The sequence below is a fragment of the Aricia agestis genome, chromosome 12 (genome assembly GCF_905147365.1).
Source record: "Aricia agestis chromosome 12, ilAriAges1.1, whole genome shotgun sequence".
Lineage (NCBI taxonomy): Eukaryota > Metazoa > Arthropoda > Insecta > Lepidoptera > Lycaenidae > Aricia > Aricia agestis.
Window position 1 is genome coordinate 12,225,411 of NC_056417.1, and position 17,359 is coordinate 12,242,769.

The window sequence follows — 17,359 nt, forward strand, 5'->3', positions numbered from 1 at the left end:
GGGCGAATTGTGGGTACCGCCACAAGTTTAATCCAGACTAATATTATAAATGTGTAAGTGTGTATGTCAGTCTGTCTGTTAATACTTCTTCAAGCTTAAACCGATTGACCGATTTTTATGAAATTTGGTATGCAGATAATTTGAGCCCCGAGAAAGGACGTAAGCTAGTTTCATCCAGTAGCCCTAGCATGGCCACCAGTAGAATTGCGAAAGTATAGACAAACTGTGGACATAAACTTAAGGAGCCGTTCCGATCTTCACCGCGGCTAATCGCGACCGACAAAAATTCAATTAAAATGCCACTTATTGACAGACTATAATCTATGTCATAAAGTAGGATATTATTTGAATTCTTAGGACTATAGTCTGTCATAAAGTGGCATTAATAATTGAATTTTTCGGTACGAAAAATGATCGGAACGGTACCTTAAGTTTATCTCTACAGTTTGTCTATACTTTCGCATTGCTAGGGTATGCGCGGGAACCGTACATTTTTCCCGTAGGAAAAATGTACGGTTCCCACGCGATAAACGAATTTTGGCGCAACGGAGTTGCTGGCGACATCTAATTAAGTATACGTGTATGAAGGGAATAAATTCGGCATAAAACATACGTGGGAGAGCCATGCTTCGGCACGAATGGGCCGGCTTGACCGGAGAAATACCACGTTCTTACAAAAAACCGGCGTGAAACAGCGCTTGGGCTGTGTTTCGCCGAGTGAGTGAGTTTACCGGAGGCCCAATCCCCTACCCTATTCCCTTCCCTGTCCTCTCCTATTACCCTATTCCCTCTTAGAAGGCCGGCAACGCACTTGCAGCTCTTCTGATGCTGCGAGTGTCCATGGGCGACGGATGTTGCTTTCCATCAGGTGACCCGTTTGCTCGTTTGCCCCCTTATTTCGTAAAAAAAAATACAAGCAAAAAAACATTTACGAAATAAAATTTCATTTAAAATTTAAATGTGTACTACTTTTTGTCACTTCTTAACGCAAAACTAAAGTATTATTCAAATTCGATGCAGCACTAACAATGAAGACTTGGATAAGCACTTAGGTCACTTTCCCCGAGTAAGTACCGTAAAGTATACTTTAATTTTATTTTATCAGACAAAATAAAAGACTTTTAAATTATTATTTTTTCTTAAAGGTGACACCCCTAATTGCAGTGGACAATAAACAGTTTATCGCCAATAACAGGTCCACTTCTTAGATTGTTGTTTTATTTCGCGAAGATTGGTTTAGTTTTATCGCACAGACACCACGAATAATACCATAGAAGAGTAGCTGAGTCACACAAATGGTTCCACGAAATGTAAATCTAACGTTTAGTGAATTTTTCGTACTTTCCTTTAGCTGGCTCGGATATGTCGTACAATTTTCATTGCGCTGAACTGCCATTCTCAGAGTGTGCGCCGCAGAGAAAAGGCCTTATACGGGCTCCGCGAGCGATTCATAAATTGGTTTTACTTTCTAGTTTCTAGAAATGACACAATTCATTCGAATTGTGTCATAATTTTACGTGGAGGAGCCATGCTTCGGCACGAATGGGCCGGCTCGACCGGAGAAATACCACGTTCTCACAGAATGCCGGGGTGAAACAGCGCTTGCGCTGTGTTTCGCCGAGTGAGTGAGTGAGAGAGCGGCGGAAGTTGCTTTCCATCAGATGACCCGTTTGCTCGTTTGCCCCCCAATTTCATAAAAAAAGAAGACAAAACATTTTTTTGGAAGGTTTCCGTCCTTGTAGTCACTTAATTCACAGTGTTTGAAAACCGCTGCCCTAGAACTACGTTTATATGGCAGTAACTGTAGCCATTTTTGAGAGGTCGAATTTACAGTTACTATTCTATAAGATGGTATTTCGATGCTCAGACCTAACAGACATGCCCTAAAGGGCTAGGATTTGAACATTTTATTTTATAAACCCATCACACCCCCGGGAGTAATTGTAACTGAATTACACTACACTATGAGAATTCGTTTATAAGAAAAGAGTAAATTATTCTGTACATTTTAATCCAACTACGACTGAGTTAAGAGTTATTTTGATTTGAAAACTTCTTAAAAGGATTTGTACATTTTTTTTAGGGATGCATAAAAATTAACTCGCTTTAGGAAAATGTTACCACCGAAAATTCGTAAAACTGTAAAGTATACACCGCCGGCGCGGCGTAGAAGGGAAAGTAACTTCCCCCCCCGTCTAACGCACGTTAAAAATGCCAGATACTGATTTTTTAGACTGTATTTATAGTATATAATAATAATATGTTCAACATTAGGAAAATGTCCACCGGATTAGTTTCAAAACTTTGCCTACGTAAAGTAAACTAAGATTCAATTTCAATTAAATTGTATGTAACTAAATAATAATTTTATGGTTATCATAATATTATTTATATCCTAGAACTAAACTTAGACTTGTTTCTTACGGCTTTTGAAATCCTGTCTAATTAAATAATAATTATTATTATGGTTATCATAATGTTTTCCTAAAACTAAACTAACAGCAGCACTCATAGTTTTAATGATGATTTAACTTAATTTTAATGAAGAGTTTAACAGATAATTAATAATAGCCTTAACAAATAATTAGTAATAGTGACTTGATTCTTAATATGAATCTCATATATTTTGAGGTTATCATAGTCTATTTACTTTCAACGTAATATGCAATTCCAGGATGAAAAATAACGGAACTTTCTCAGAATCCAGGCGCTCAGTAAATGAAAAGGGCGGTATGGGGAAATGAAAACAATATCAGCTTCCGTTTCCGGTGAGGACTAGTTCTAGAAAATGATATAAAAACTCACATTTATTTTATGAAAATGTCCATTTTTTCTTGGATTTGAAGCCTGTATAATATAAAAAAAATCAAAAATTTTTATTAGCTTATTATGTAATTAGCAAGTAAGTACAGGTGAGCATTTCAATCCTCCAAACTGGGCGCAGCCTGTCTTACGGAGGGAAGTCTTGGATTACAACTAATATTGGTTGCAGCTTACAAGTAAATAACAATGAGGAAATTTAATTATGACTACAATTTTAATTTTTTTTTAAACAAAACAAAAAATAATCTTCTCTTCATTTCTATAACTTACAAACTGAAACTCGTTTTTCGTATAAAACACACTTATATACAAATACGTCATTATTTATATTATTTGTTTAAGTGCAGTTAAACACCAGCTCAAGAGTTGTGCTGATTTAAATTTATATTTAACTTGTATGTAAGCATAAAAGTTTGAACCCGCTCGCAAATAAAGCTGTGAGCACACTGCGAATTCGGCGAAATATACATTTGGCTAAAATAACTCAAATTACTTAATTAAGACGAAAAATGAAATAAGTACACGAAAAAGTTCTGTCACATATTGCTTTATAGAGTATCCTGTACGCAGCGGTCTTTGACCTCCTGTCAAATAACTTGTTTTATTTCATTGTTTTCTATACAAACCGCGATCGACGATGCGATATCGTATTTTACACACTCGATGAGAAATGAGTATGAAGTATCTCACTTTGAACTCATAAATAGTTAGAGATTATCATTCTAAGAGTAACCAAGAGGTTTTCCAAATGAATCCTTAATAAAAATAATCCGTGTCTTTATAAGAGTTCAATGGTTTTATTACGTTTAGAAAATACAGTGCGAGCATAGCTAATAGACTAGAAAGGTTAATAGCTTTGTCCATACTGTGCCTTTTTCTGTTCGTCAAGGGCATGCGTTATAGCGCAGTCAACAGCAAGCGGAGGCATGCCCGCGACGCATGCCATCTGACCGTATCCAAAACTTCAAAAATGACAATGTTGGCGTTGCGTTCGTTGACACTTGACGCATTCAAGTTGAATGAAAGAAGATGACAAACATTGAAGACGAAAGCGCATAGTGTGGACATAGCAGCTATGTCCACACTATGCAATTTCATCTTAAATTTTCGTCATCATCTTTTTATTCAATTTTCGTTTGGCATATTCAATAATTGAATGCGTCAAAATTCACCCGCGTTGGAAAGAAAAGTGTCATAGCGTCGCGGGCATGCCCCATGTGCGATGTTGACTGCGCTATAACGCATGATGTTGCGAGTGTCCATGGGCGACGGAAGTTGCTTTCCATCAGGTGACCCGTTTGCTCGTTTGCCCCAGTGATAAAAATTTCATTAAAAAAAATAATAAGACCGCCTTTTGTACTTTTTACTCAATAGTTAAGTTCTGTATGTCACGGTTGTTTAGGTGCAATAAAGAATTTTCATTCATTTCTTTAATGCGCAGTCACGTGGAAATTCCTTTGATAATACCAGTGTAAATAGGTAATAATTAATGGCTAACGAAGACAAAGCAAAACCAAATTAGTCCCCAAGAGAAATGAACTTTAGTCACGAAAGAATGAACGAAATTAGCCAGCTTGTAAGTAACACGAGGGCTGTGTAGTTTTTTTGCAATGTTTTTAGGGTTTCGTACCCAAAGGGTAAAAACGGGACCCTATTACTGAAACTCCGATGTCTGTCCGTCTGTCTATCCGTCTGTCTGTCTGTCTGTCTCCAGGCTGTATCTCAAGAACCGCTATAGCTAGACTTCTGAAATTTTCACAGATTGTGTATTTCTGTTGCCGCTATAACAATAAATACCTACTAAAAACAAAATAAAATAATATTTAAAATAATAAAATAATATCCCATACAACAAACGTGATTTTTCTGGCTTTATATCAATAATGGCAACTGTTGGGTATTATAATATATTATGTGCATGTCATAGAGTAAAGACGGCTAGTAGGTAAAAACGTTAATATACCTACGCCAATCAGCTGATCGATTCGGGAACGTTAAAATTTACGCGCGTACGTCAAGGTCGCTGATTGGCTAATTGTTCCCCAAATTTCTCGTTATCCTTGACATTTGTAAAATTTGAATATACGCTAAATTTCTATCACTGAGGCTAGACGTATTATTTCTCTCTCCCAAAAATTACTATCTCTGCAGTAGAAAATCAGTCGAAACTAACTTTCTTCGCACCTAATCGTTGCTGCTTATCACTGGCGGCAACATACTGGACCTTCAGAGCCAAATTAGTCAAAGATTTGGGCATCAAATCCGAGCAGCGACCTTCGGACTACAATGGAGACAGCATCTCAGGTAGAGTACCAGCTGACTGCCCCTGCGGTGACTACTTCACGTGAGTACCCCTTTATTCACATAAGCCACTATTATGCCATTGATGGACAGGGATATGGAAGGTCGGTCTAGTCAGTCTAGCCAGACCCGCGACAAATCACCCTATAAAAACGTTCATGATGATAAGACTGCGCAGATCATGCGAGATCTGATTAAAAAACGCGGAATTCTCAAAGGCAGATTAACTAAATTTTCAAATAATATTGACACTATTAAAACGCCTTTAACTAGAGAATCTAAAATAGATTTAAAACTAAGAATAACCGGTGTCCATACATTATTTAATGAATTCTGTGATATTCAAACACAACTTGAAAATACTGTTCCAGACTGTGACATTGACGATCAACTAAATCAGCGTCAGCTGTTTGAAGACAGTTACTACAGCACTCTGTCACATGCAGAATCTCTCTATGTCGATGGAGAGGCCGCGGATAGCTCCAAAGTATACAATAGCACTACACAATCCTCCGTTAAATTACCGGTTATCACTTTACCTACATTTGATGGCTTATATGAACACTGGCTAGAGTACAGGGATACTTATTTGTCTTTGGTATTTCACCTTAAATCCTCACTTAAAGGAAGCGCAGAGATGGTGATTAATTCTATTGAAATTTCAGCCTCAAACTATTCTGTTGCGTGGGAACTGATGTTGACAGATATGATAACACTAGGCTTTTAGTTCAGAGTCATGTCAAGGCACTTTTTTCTATACAACCACTGTCTAAAGAGTCACCTTCACTAATTAGAAAGCTTAAAGACACCATAATTAATAATTTACGCGCTCTTAAAACCCTAGGTGAAGCTACAGACTCGTAGGACACACTAGTAATTTATATCTGCACCTCAAAATTAGATAAAATTACTGAGGCACTGGGAGGAGTACAAAGGTTCTCTTTTGTCTGACCGTAACTCCAAATTAGTTTTAAAGGTTGACCATTTAATTAAATTTCTGAAAAATAGGGCCGACTTACTAGAAACTTTAATTTTGTCGCATAGCAAAGATAACCCTAACACCGATTTTAATGGGAAACCAAATATAACAGTTAGAAGTAATGTTTCACACTGTAATAATAATGGTTCAACTAATAAGTCAGCTGGTCGCACTGTTCGCAAGCCTATTTGTGTTGTATGCAAAGGTATACTTGTACTCAATTTATCGCGATGGATTTAAAATCGAAATTTAAAGTTATCCAAGAACACACCCTATGTAACAACTGTTTGCGCGCCGGGCACTCCGTTAACACTTGCGTATTCGGGTCTTGTAAGAAATGTAACTTAACATAATTCGCTATTACATTTTAACGATTCCGACAACACATCGAGCTTTGTCGTGAAGAGCCCGTCGACTGAATCGTCGATTTCAAGTGCAAGCGCATCGCGCATCCCCGTACAGTGTAAATGTGATAAGGCGAACCTCATTCAGGCAAATAACGTTCTTTGGGACTTGCTTATCGATGGCAAGATGCGTCTACCGAGCGGTCCGTTTTTACAAAACACTAAGCTAGGTTGGATAATTTCGGGTCCAATAGATTCTAGCATTGTACGCAGGGGACATGTCCAATGTAACGTTAGTACTGAGGTCAGTTCATCCACTATAGACGATCAATTACGTAAGTTCTGGGAACTCGAAGAGTTAACTTTGCCTCGGAATTCGCATACGGAGGACGAGCTGGCCTGTGAACATAGTTTCGTTACAAATACTACACACGACAATCATGGTAGATTTATGGTTCACATTCCACTCAAAAACTCAGCCGAGGTTTTAGGTGAATCTTATTCCCAAGCTAAACGCCGTCTTAGCATTAGAGAAGCGGCTATCTCGCGCACCTTCTAGTTACAAACAACTATACGTTGATTTTATGCGAGAGTATGTTGACCTAGGTCACATGACCAAGGTCGATACCTACTCGAACCTTAATTATTTTTTGCCACATCACGGAGTATTTCGCGAGCACAGTACAACGACTAAACTTCGTGTTGTGTTTGATGCTAGCGCTGGTACTTGCAACGGAATTTCTTTTAACGACATTCAACGCGTCGGGCCGCCTATTCAGGGAGATCTGTTAGGTATTTTATTAAGATTTAGACAGTTTAGGTTTACGGCAAAGGCCGATTGTGCTAAAATGTACCGGCAAGTGCTAGTGGTGCCCTCTAAGCGGGATTTGCAGCTAATCATATGGCGCGAGGAGCCATCGAAGCCACTAGATGTTTATCTAGTGGCTTGGTATGGTACGGCATCCGCACCTTTTCTCAGTGTGCGCTGTCTAAAACAACTAGCTACCGAATTTTCTGACCCTGATGTCAGAAGGGTCATAAAAAATGACATGTACGTGGATGACCTTCTAACTTCCGGTGAGGTTAGGTCGATCTTTTAAAAATTTGTAAAGACACTGCTGATACATTAAGTTCCGGCTGCTTTCCATTAAGAGAATGGGTTTTCAACTTTGAACTCGATGAAGACGCAGGTCTTGCGTCTCTAAATGATAATAACGACAATACGCAAAACACGTTTCGTGACTTTAACTTTACTGATAACACTCAAAGCAAAACATTAGGTTTGGGTTAGTGTAACGTGAGCGATGAGCTTAATTTTAACACACAGTTCCAGCCATCCGACACTTCAATCACAAAGCACACAATTTTGTCTACAGTTTCCCAAATATTCGATCCATTAGGTCTATTGAGTCCGTCTGTTATTATCGGTAAGGTTCTGTTACAAAAACTGTGGTTGCTAAAGTTACAATGGGACGATCCCCTTCCTACTGACGTAATAAAAACATGGAACCGGTTTGTTATCGATTTGTCTTATCTTTCCTCAATTAAGATCCCGCGACATGTTTTTCAGTGAGTTATACATATTCACAGATGCCTCACAAACTGCATATGGCGCCTGCGCATACGTACGTTCTATACGTGGAGATAACGTACAAGTGAGGTTATTAATTTCCAAAGCAAAGGTTGCCCCATTAAAGCCTGTCAGCATACCTAGGCTGGAACTGTGCGGCGCGGTGCTGGGTGCTAGGCTATACGATAAAATTAATAGTTCGCTTACTCGTAAGTTCGATAACGTCACTTTTTGGACCGATTCAACAATTATTGTTTTAGGCTGGCTACGCATGTCTCCTAACTTACTCAAAACATTTGTTCAGAATCGTGTCGCTGAAATTCAAGACCTGACAGGAAAGTTTTCCTGGCAACACGTCAGCGGCAAGGATAATCCGAGCGATCTGGTCAGCCGCGGGGTCAGCCTTGAAAATTTGGTTTCCTCTAATGTATGGTGGGAAGGCCCTTTGTTCTTGAGGAATCTTAATTTTGATTATAATGCACAACTTAATTCCAATATGAGTGACACTTTTAATGATTTACCGGAACTAAAATCAAATACCTTGCACTCACTGTCATGTAAAGTTGATAACAATAATTATACAGATGAAACTTTATTTCCGTTTAGTAAATTTTCGCAGTTTAATTGCATGAGTCGTTCCGCCGCCTATATTCTACGCTTCATTCACAACTGTCGGCCGTGCAACAAGGCAAATCAGCTGACGGGTGCGTTAGGTATAGATGAAGTGAGACGTGCCGTACTATTATTAGCTAAATGGGCGCAAAAAATGTCATTTTCACAGGAATATGATTTAATCAAATATGGTAAATGTATAAAGTCAAGTCGACTAGCTAGTTTAAATTTAAATTTATTTTTGGATGAGAATGATTTAATTCGCGTAGGCGGCAGAATAAACAATTCTGTCGAATTTAATTTTAATAAAAAACATCCCATATTGCTGTGTTCTAAACACAATTTTACACGTTTATTGTTCATATACGAACACAAGCAATATTTACACTGCGGCCCACAGGCTCTGTTATACCACTTGCGCAAGAAGTGGTGGCCTATATCCGGCAGGAATTTAGCTAGGAAGGTGACTCATCAGTGTGTTGTCTGCACGCGAGTTAGAGGTAAGACGCTAAGCCCCCTTATGGGCAACCTACCTAGGGAACGCCTTACACCTAGCTACCCTTTTGATCGTAGCGGGGCTGATTACTCAGGGCCAGTGTTCGTTTTAAGCCGCAAAGGTAGGGGCGCAAAATTAATAAAAATCATACATCTGTTTATTTATTTCTTTTACTACACGAGCTATACACTTGGAGCTTGTCAGCGACCTATCCACTGACGCATTTCTACTCGCTCTCAAGCGGTTTATTTCCCGACGTGGAAAACCATGTCAATTTTTTTCTGACAATGGACGCAATTTCGTAGGTCTTTGTAATGATTTCGCTCAGTTTTTATCTTCATGTAGCAAAGACATTGTTGATTACGCTAGAAGCCAAAATATCGAGTTTTCTTTTATACCTCCATATTCCCCTCATTTTGGTGGCTTGTGGGAAGCGGGGGTGAAATCGTGCAAGTACCACCTGCAGCGAGTGGTTGGTGGTGCTCACCTGACCTTCGAGGAGCTCACCACAGCACTGACCCAAATTGAAGCGGTACTGAACTCACGGCCGCTGGCACCCCTGTCGTCGGATCCAGCAGACTACTCTCCAATCAGCCTCGCACACTTCCTCATCGGCCGACCTCTCACAGCGCCAGTATGCGAGGAGGACCTGACGCAGGAACCGATACATCGGTTGACCCGAAATCAAAGGGTTGAACAACTACGGCAACATTTCTGGACGCGTTGGGCCAAAGAATATGTTTCGGATCTGCAGACCAGGACCAAATGGAGGCAGAATTCGGCGGAACTATCACCGGACCAGCTGGTTCTGATCAAGGACTCTTCTCTTCCCCCGCTGAAGTGGCAGCTCGGTCGTGTCGTAAGAACGATTAACCTATTGTACTACTAAGATAGAATCATTTTACTGCGGGAAAACAACCATTAAAATTTCACGCAGTATAGATAGATTATATTATTTTGATGTTTGGAGCTAGTGTGCACCAGTCCTAACGCTTTCTTTCAGCTTAGCTTCAAGAAGTATCTAGTTGACAGTCCCAGCTTTTAAAATACTTTTTAGAACAGCTTTGGTTGCGAGAAAAGAAAAACGAGGGCAAACATTTGAGAGTTTCGATTTGAAATATCTTATAAAAAGTCTGTTACGTTTAAAAACCTCTGGGGAAGTTTATTTTATGTTTAAATTTTGAAGTAAGCTGAGGGTTAATTCACATTGCAATGTGAATTAACCCTCAACTTACTGAATTATTAATAGTAGCCAAACCTTTACTGACTGATGATAACACATCTACTTAATATAAATAAAATTAATATGTTAAAGCGTAGGTTAAAGCACAAATCTATAGGCGAGATAGTTTCTCCGTAAAGTGTACCACAAAAGTGCTCAGGTTGTGGAATGTTCTAGGGCTCGCCTCGCTCGTCCTGTAAGAAGCCGCAAAAAAAAATCTATATAAAATGCTCTAACGAATCACTATTATATTATTATCAGGGTTCCATAGTACAATAGACTCCGTTGATTAGATGGTCTCAAATTCCCGACAAAGCTGATTCTCCTCCCGTCTTAGTTTGCAATGTAAAGAATTTTTAATTAATGTCCAGTGTTTCTTTTAAAAGAGTTTCATATTACACTTTGTATATTTTTAAGCGGAGGATAATATTTTTAAAGAAAACACTTATCGATCCTTCTACAAGTGCGGGTGGTGAATAGTATTAGTGTCTAAAGTCTAAACACACTGTGCCGAATTTCCGCGGCGGAAGTTCGGCTCGATACCGCCCGCAATGTATTTTAAATTACCGGAGACACTCCATGCCGAAATTCCGTCGCGTTATATTGTATAACGATTTAATATTGACGTAATCATGTGGAATTTTCGCCGCGGAACTTCGGCAGTGTGTTTAGACACTTAAGTTTACTAAGATATAAAGGACCTTTCGGACAATATGGAGGACTTGGACATTGCACTATAATGGGATTTGCACTATGGGAGTACCCGCAAAAGTGAAAATGAAACAGCAATGGCAGGTAAACATTTTCACTATACGATAGAAAGAGTTTCCTGTCCTGCGCCACGCCTATACCAGAGTAGACAGAATTATAGAGTATACCGACTTAGAACTGAGGTTGAAATTTTTAAATTTGACGTATTATGACAAAAGTCGTCGCTAGGGTCGTTACATACAAATTTAGTTGTTGTTTATATTTTGGCACATGCAAAGAAAACTGTCAGATTTCTATTTCAAAATCTTCATTTTAAAAATAAATTATATCAGCCAGCGCGCCAGCCCTTAACTTATCCTGGCGAAATCCGAAAGAAATGACAGGTATTATTACACGTCCGTCTCTTAGCAGTCGAAGTACTGGTAGTTATGTCTATTGTGATTATAGAGTATGCCGACTGATGTAGAAATTTTTAAATTTGACGTATTATGACGATAATCGTCGCTAGGATTGTTAAATTGTTACCTACGAATTTAAAACTATGACATATTCGCTGGACGTGTTCCTCTTTGGTCGTATTGTTGTTTGTGTTTTGGCACATGCGATTAAAATTGTCAGAATCCAATTTTGAAATCTTTATTTTAAATATTTAAAAATAAATTATATCAGCCAGCGCGAATTTGAATTTGACAGATATTGAAACCTGTCCGTTTCTTTGCAGTCGAACTACTGGTAGCTATGTCTATTGTGCCTATAATTCCTCCGTGTTACGTTAGGATCACGTGGTCCTGACGCTGGGTAAATCTATGGGCAACGATTTAACGGTAACGATTTTGTCCTAACAAATCACAAAAAATTGCTCTTTCAGCGCTGCTACTTTCACAGCGAACTTTATATAATACAATAACAAGCTATTTGACAGAGCTTTGCTCGATATTCGATAAAACACGAATGAAATGATATTTCCTAAAAATGATTCCTAGCTAGATCGATTTATCGCCACCGAAACCCTATATATACTAAATTTCATGAAAATCGTTGGAGCCGATTTCGAGATTCCAATTATATATATACAAGAATTGCTCGTTTAAAGATATAAGATTTTGTAATAAATCTAATATAATAAAGAATAAGTGCAAGGAAATTGTATAATTATTTATACAATTTCCTAAAATACTTGAGTTTTCACCAAGAAGTGACAGTACATTCTATATCATATTTCTGTTTTAAGCCATCTCTAGTTAATATTTTCCTCGTCCTGAATAATAAATGTTTAATTTTAGTTTCAATAAGGATTACAGATTATCTTATTTAAATTTAAACAGATCGTTACGATAGCAATCTCTCGGGAGAGATTATCGCCGAAGTGGATATAGGAAATGTTTACCGATACCCTTAAGGCAGGGGTTCCCAAACTGTGCGCCGCGGCGTCCTGGTGCGCCGTGGAAAGGCAACAGAGGCGCCGTAAGTGTGGTGAGTCAATCCTCCATCATTACCCGAAACCACAAATAATATAAAATAAAATTATTATATGAATAATACAAAGCAGGCAGATGATTAAATATTTGTTTATTATTATTTATCTGCGTAGCACCTCCATGATAGTGGGTATCGTAGACACAATAGATTGTAAATTGTTATGCGGCAGCTGGCTGCCGCTTGGGGATTGATGGGTAAAGGTGTAAAGGTGCAAAACTAAGTGATAATACTTTAAGGTGTGTTCCTTTATAATTTATATAGAGTTCATTGTGAAAGTAGCAGCGCTGAAAGACCTTCTTTTTCACCTTTGTATGGGGAAACTCGTGACGCTCTAGGGCCTAGGGCGTTTGCCCATACAAAAGTGAAAAAATTGGTCTTTCAGCGCTGCTACTTTTACAGTGAACTCCCTACAAGGAACACGTACACAGTACACACCCTAAAGTATTAACACTTAGTTTTGTACCTTGTATAATATATATACCTCCTAAATGTGTGTAAGCTACGCTAATTTCGTGAGTGGCTGAACCGATTTCGCTAATTCTTTTCTTATTATGTTTATTCATGTCGGAGGAAGGTTGTTATGGAGAGAAAATAATACTCATACTCATACGTGGGAGAGCCATGCTTCGGCATGAATGGGCCGGCTCGACCAGAGAAATACCACGTTCTCACAGAAAACCGGCGTGAAACAGCGCTTGCGCTTAGTTTCGTCGAGTGAGTGAGTTTACCGGAGGCCTAATCCCCTACCCTATTCCCTTCCCTACCCTCCCCTATTCCCTTCCCTTCCCTACCCTCCCCTATTACCCTATTCCCTCTTAGAAGGCCGGCAACGCACCTGCAGCTCTTCTGATGCTGCGAGTGTCCATGGGTGAAGGAAGTTGCTTTCTATTAGGTGACCCGTTTGCTCGTTTGCCCCCTTATTTCATTAAAAAAAAACTCGGGAAATTACTTAAGAATTCCTCACGACCGTATACAAATAATAAATATTTAAATAATATATTTAAAATCTTTTTGGAAAGAGTTTAATATACGTTCTGTCTTTGTACTTACTTACTAAATTAAAAGTTCAAACCACACTACAAAAAAGATAAGAATAAATAAATCGTCACGTTTATGTTTAATAGTTGTTAAAGTACAATTAAGTTGAGAACTCGGTATAATAAGGAACAAGTCTTGGAATTTCTCTATCATTATAAAATATATCCCGGACAGAACTTATAACGATGCCTTCAGCTATTGGACAAGAACTGGTACAATAAAATAAAGTGTCGCCATTTTAAAGTCCGACTTTGGTCAGATTTATTATAAAGTTTTTTCTTTGTGAAATATTCTACACATTTTTAATTGTTGAAGTGCGCTGGATCGTTAAATATACTACAGTATCTTTAACCGCTATTCACAGTCTTTGATGCCTGCAACATCATATATAAAAATGGATTTTCAAATGTGTCAGTCGCGCTAAAACTCGAAAACGGCTAAATGGATTGGGCTGATTTTAGTCTTAAAATATTTGTAAAAGTCCAGGGAATTTATACGTGGGAGAGCCATGCTTCGGCACGAATGGGCCGGCTCGTCCGGAGAAATACCACGTTCTCACAGAAAACCGGCGTGAAACAGCGCTTGCGCTGTGTTTCGCCGAGTGAGTGAGTTTACCGGAGGCCCTAGCCCCTACTCTATTCCCTTCCCTACCCTCAACTATTCCCTTCCCTTCCCTACCCTCCCCTATTACCCTATTCCCTCTTAAAAGGCCGGCAACGCACTTGCAGCTCTTCTGATGCTGCGAGTGTCAATGGGCGACGGAAGTTGCTTTCCATCAGGTGACCCATTTGCTCGTTTGCCCCCTTATTTCATAAAAAAAGGGAAGGTTTTAAAGTGACACGAAGTTCACCGGGACTTTTCCGTGATGAAAAGTATCCCATACTTTTCCAGGGATTCAAAGCATTTCCGCAACAAACAGCAAAATCGGTCTGCGGTTTGAGCGTGTAGAGGTGACAGACAGACAAATACACTCGCCTTTATAATATCAGTATGGATAATTATATTATAACGTCATCGAAAAACATAACCCTCCTGATGCAGTCGGGCAAATATAACGCTAATCCCCATAACCGTAATATGAAAAGCTGTTATCTCATATTCCGCTTAGCTAGTTCTCGTAAATACGCAATTAAGCTAATGGTAAAGTGAATGCCACTTTATATTTATCGCATATCCCTCATAACATTGTATTGTCGTATAAATTGGTTCAATTTTTCTACATAGATTATTTTTATTGTATTTAGCACTATTGAAGTATCGCAATCCTTAATAATATTATAAATGCGAAAGTGTATCTGTCCCTATCGTTCATGCCCAAATTGCTGAACTAATCTTGATGAAAGGCATGGAAATCTTTGAGTCCCTGTATTTTTATCCAGGAAAAATGTGCGGTTCCCCTACGACATTTAACAAACGAACATGGTAAAGCTCCATAAGCGATCATGATTGCGAGTTTACTATCATCTGTATATTTTTTTTATTACAAACACGCCCTCTACACATTTCAAATATTTTATCAATATCTATACGTGGGAGAGCCATGCTTCGGCACGAATGGGCCGGCTCGTCCGGAGAAATACCACGTTCTCACAGAAAACCGGCGTGAAACAGCGCTTGCGCTGTGTTTCGCCGAGTGAGTGAGTTTACCGGAGGCCCAATACCCTACCCTATTCCCTTCCCTACCCTCCCCTATTCCCTCTTAAAAGGCCGGCAACGCACCTGCAGCTCTTCTGATGCTGCGAGTGTCCATGGGCGACGGAAGTTGCTTTCCATCAGGTGACCCGTTTACTCGTTTGCCCCCTTATTTCATAAAAATAAAAATATAAGGTGCGGCGTTGGCCTGATGGACCAATATCCATATTATTAAGTCAACACCGAAAAACTTTGCGTATACCTTTAAACTTTGATAACAAGCAACTATAAAATCCTTTAGGAAAATATTAAGCTATGAAATAAAATAACTAGATAATATTTATTATTTGAAAGCATAAAACCAGCTGCTCATTGGACCGAATTAGCTACGTTAGCAAGCGCTCGAAAGCTGACTCATACATTTTATGAGCTGGGTAAGCGAACGAGTTGCTTATCTCATTTTCTACAATTTCGAGTGCTTTATTAATGTTAGCAAAATATAAGGACTCGTTTATATTGCCAGCTATAATAATAACCACTATAGTGGTAGCTATAAAATATCTTAGCTGCTACAAAACATGTAGGTAAGTACCTGGCTCTTTAGCAAAATCGTGAAAACCTCAAAATATGACAGCTACACAATAAAATTATAATGCGGATCAAAATATATATCTATATTCTAAAGTTTCTACGTAATTCATTTTGCTATAATATATTTAGATACTTAACAATTTCTGTCTGTTATTTAATAATGCATCCTCATCTTTACTCATACTTCTAGCAAATAACAATAATTTTCGTTGTTTCCTCTCTCGTCAATTCTCAGAAATATATTATATAATAATTAATAATAATAGCTCCCACACCGGTTTCGGTGACGGTGACCGGTTTCATTGAAACCAGGCCAGCTACGCAGGTGTAATTTTATAGTGCCCAAGTGTGTGCGCAGTACACACTTGGCACTCTCTATTCCTTTACTGTCATAACCCAGTGGGACGGAAGCCGACTGTTTACATGCCCATCCGACGCATGGATCATCTTACTTGTCAGACAATCAGGTGATCAGCCTGTATTGTCCTAACCAAACTTGGAAATAACATGTTTCCAACGCGGGAATCGAACCCACGACCTCCGAGTCAAGAGCCGCGCTCTATACTACTAGACCACGGAGGCGTTATATAATAATTATTATTGTGTTAAATATTATGTTTACATCTAACTGTCGTGTCTCTGAGAATATTCCGCGAAATTGAGATAATTAGAGTTTCCATAGAAATCTTAATTTAATCGGTCGAGAAAATCCGACGACGCAAAATTATAATTAAAAGTGACAGAGGCGTTAGAAATGTAACAATATCGTTTATTTATATTCTGGATTCATTTTCCTAAGAGAATTCATTTTTGTTTGTGCATTATGTTTATATTGGACAGGCAAAATTAATTTTCACTAAGTCTATGTAGTTGATTCTATGAAACTTTATAGATGAATGATAATAAATAATACCATATAATGAATTTGTACAAGTTTTTAGCTTATTCTAAACAAAATAACTACATCATAACATTATATGTAACACTACTTATTATATTTTAAGTTGTATCCCCGAAAATCTGTAGTCTCGGCTGGTACGCCGTTCGGCGTACACGCCTACATCGTTATGACGTCATTAAATGTCTACAGACTGCAGATATTTTGGCTAGCATTACATATTTATCTTACGACAGCAGTTCAACATGAGAATGACAGCAGATACTGTAACGTTGTTGTGCAAGATATATAAATAGTCACTGTATGTACCTATTTGTGCAATTACCTGCGTACACGCAGGTGTGCGTGTACTCGTACGTGTCTTATTCCTCAGTCACCCTGCCTGGTTGTACTATGTACTGGTTGGTACTACTAATATATATTCTGTGGTACAGGGAAATTGATTCATAAGTATATTGTGGCAGATCTCCGTTATTTGGTCGGGCTACGTCAATTCGATATAAGTCGTGATTCGTGATCTGTCGACTGGGTTTGACACTCGTTTGACATAACGCAACCTTAAGGGACTTGAACCCAGAAGTAGAAAAAAAAAAGATTAAAAGAGGTAAAACTCTAGATTTACTAAACGGCTAAAAGATAGAAGGAAAAGTAAGCCCTTTCATG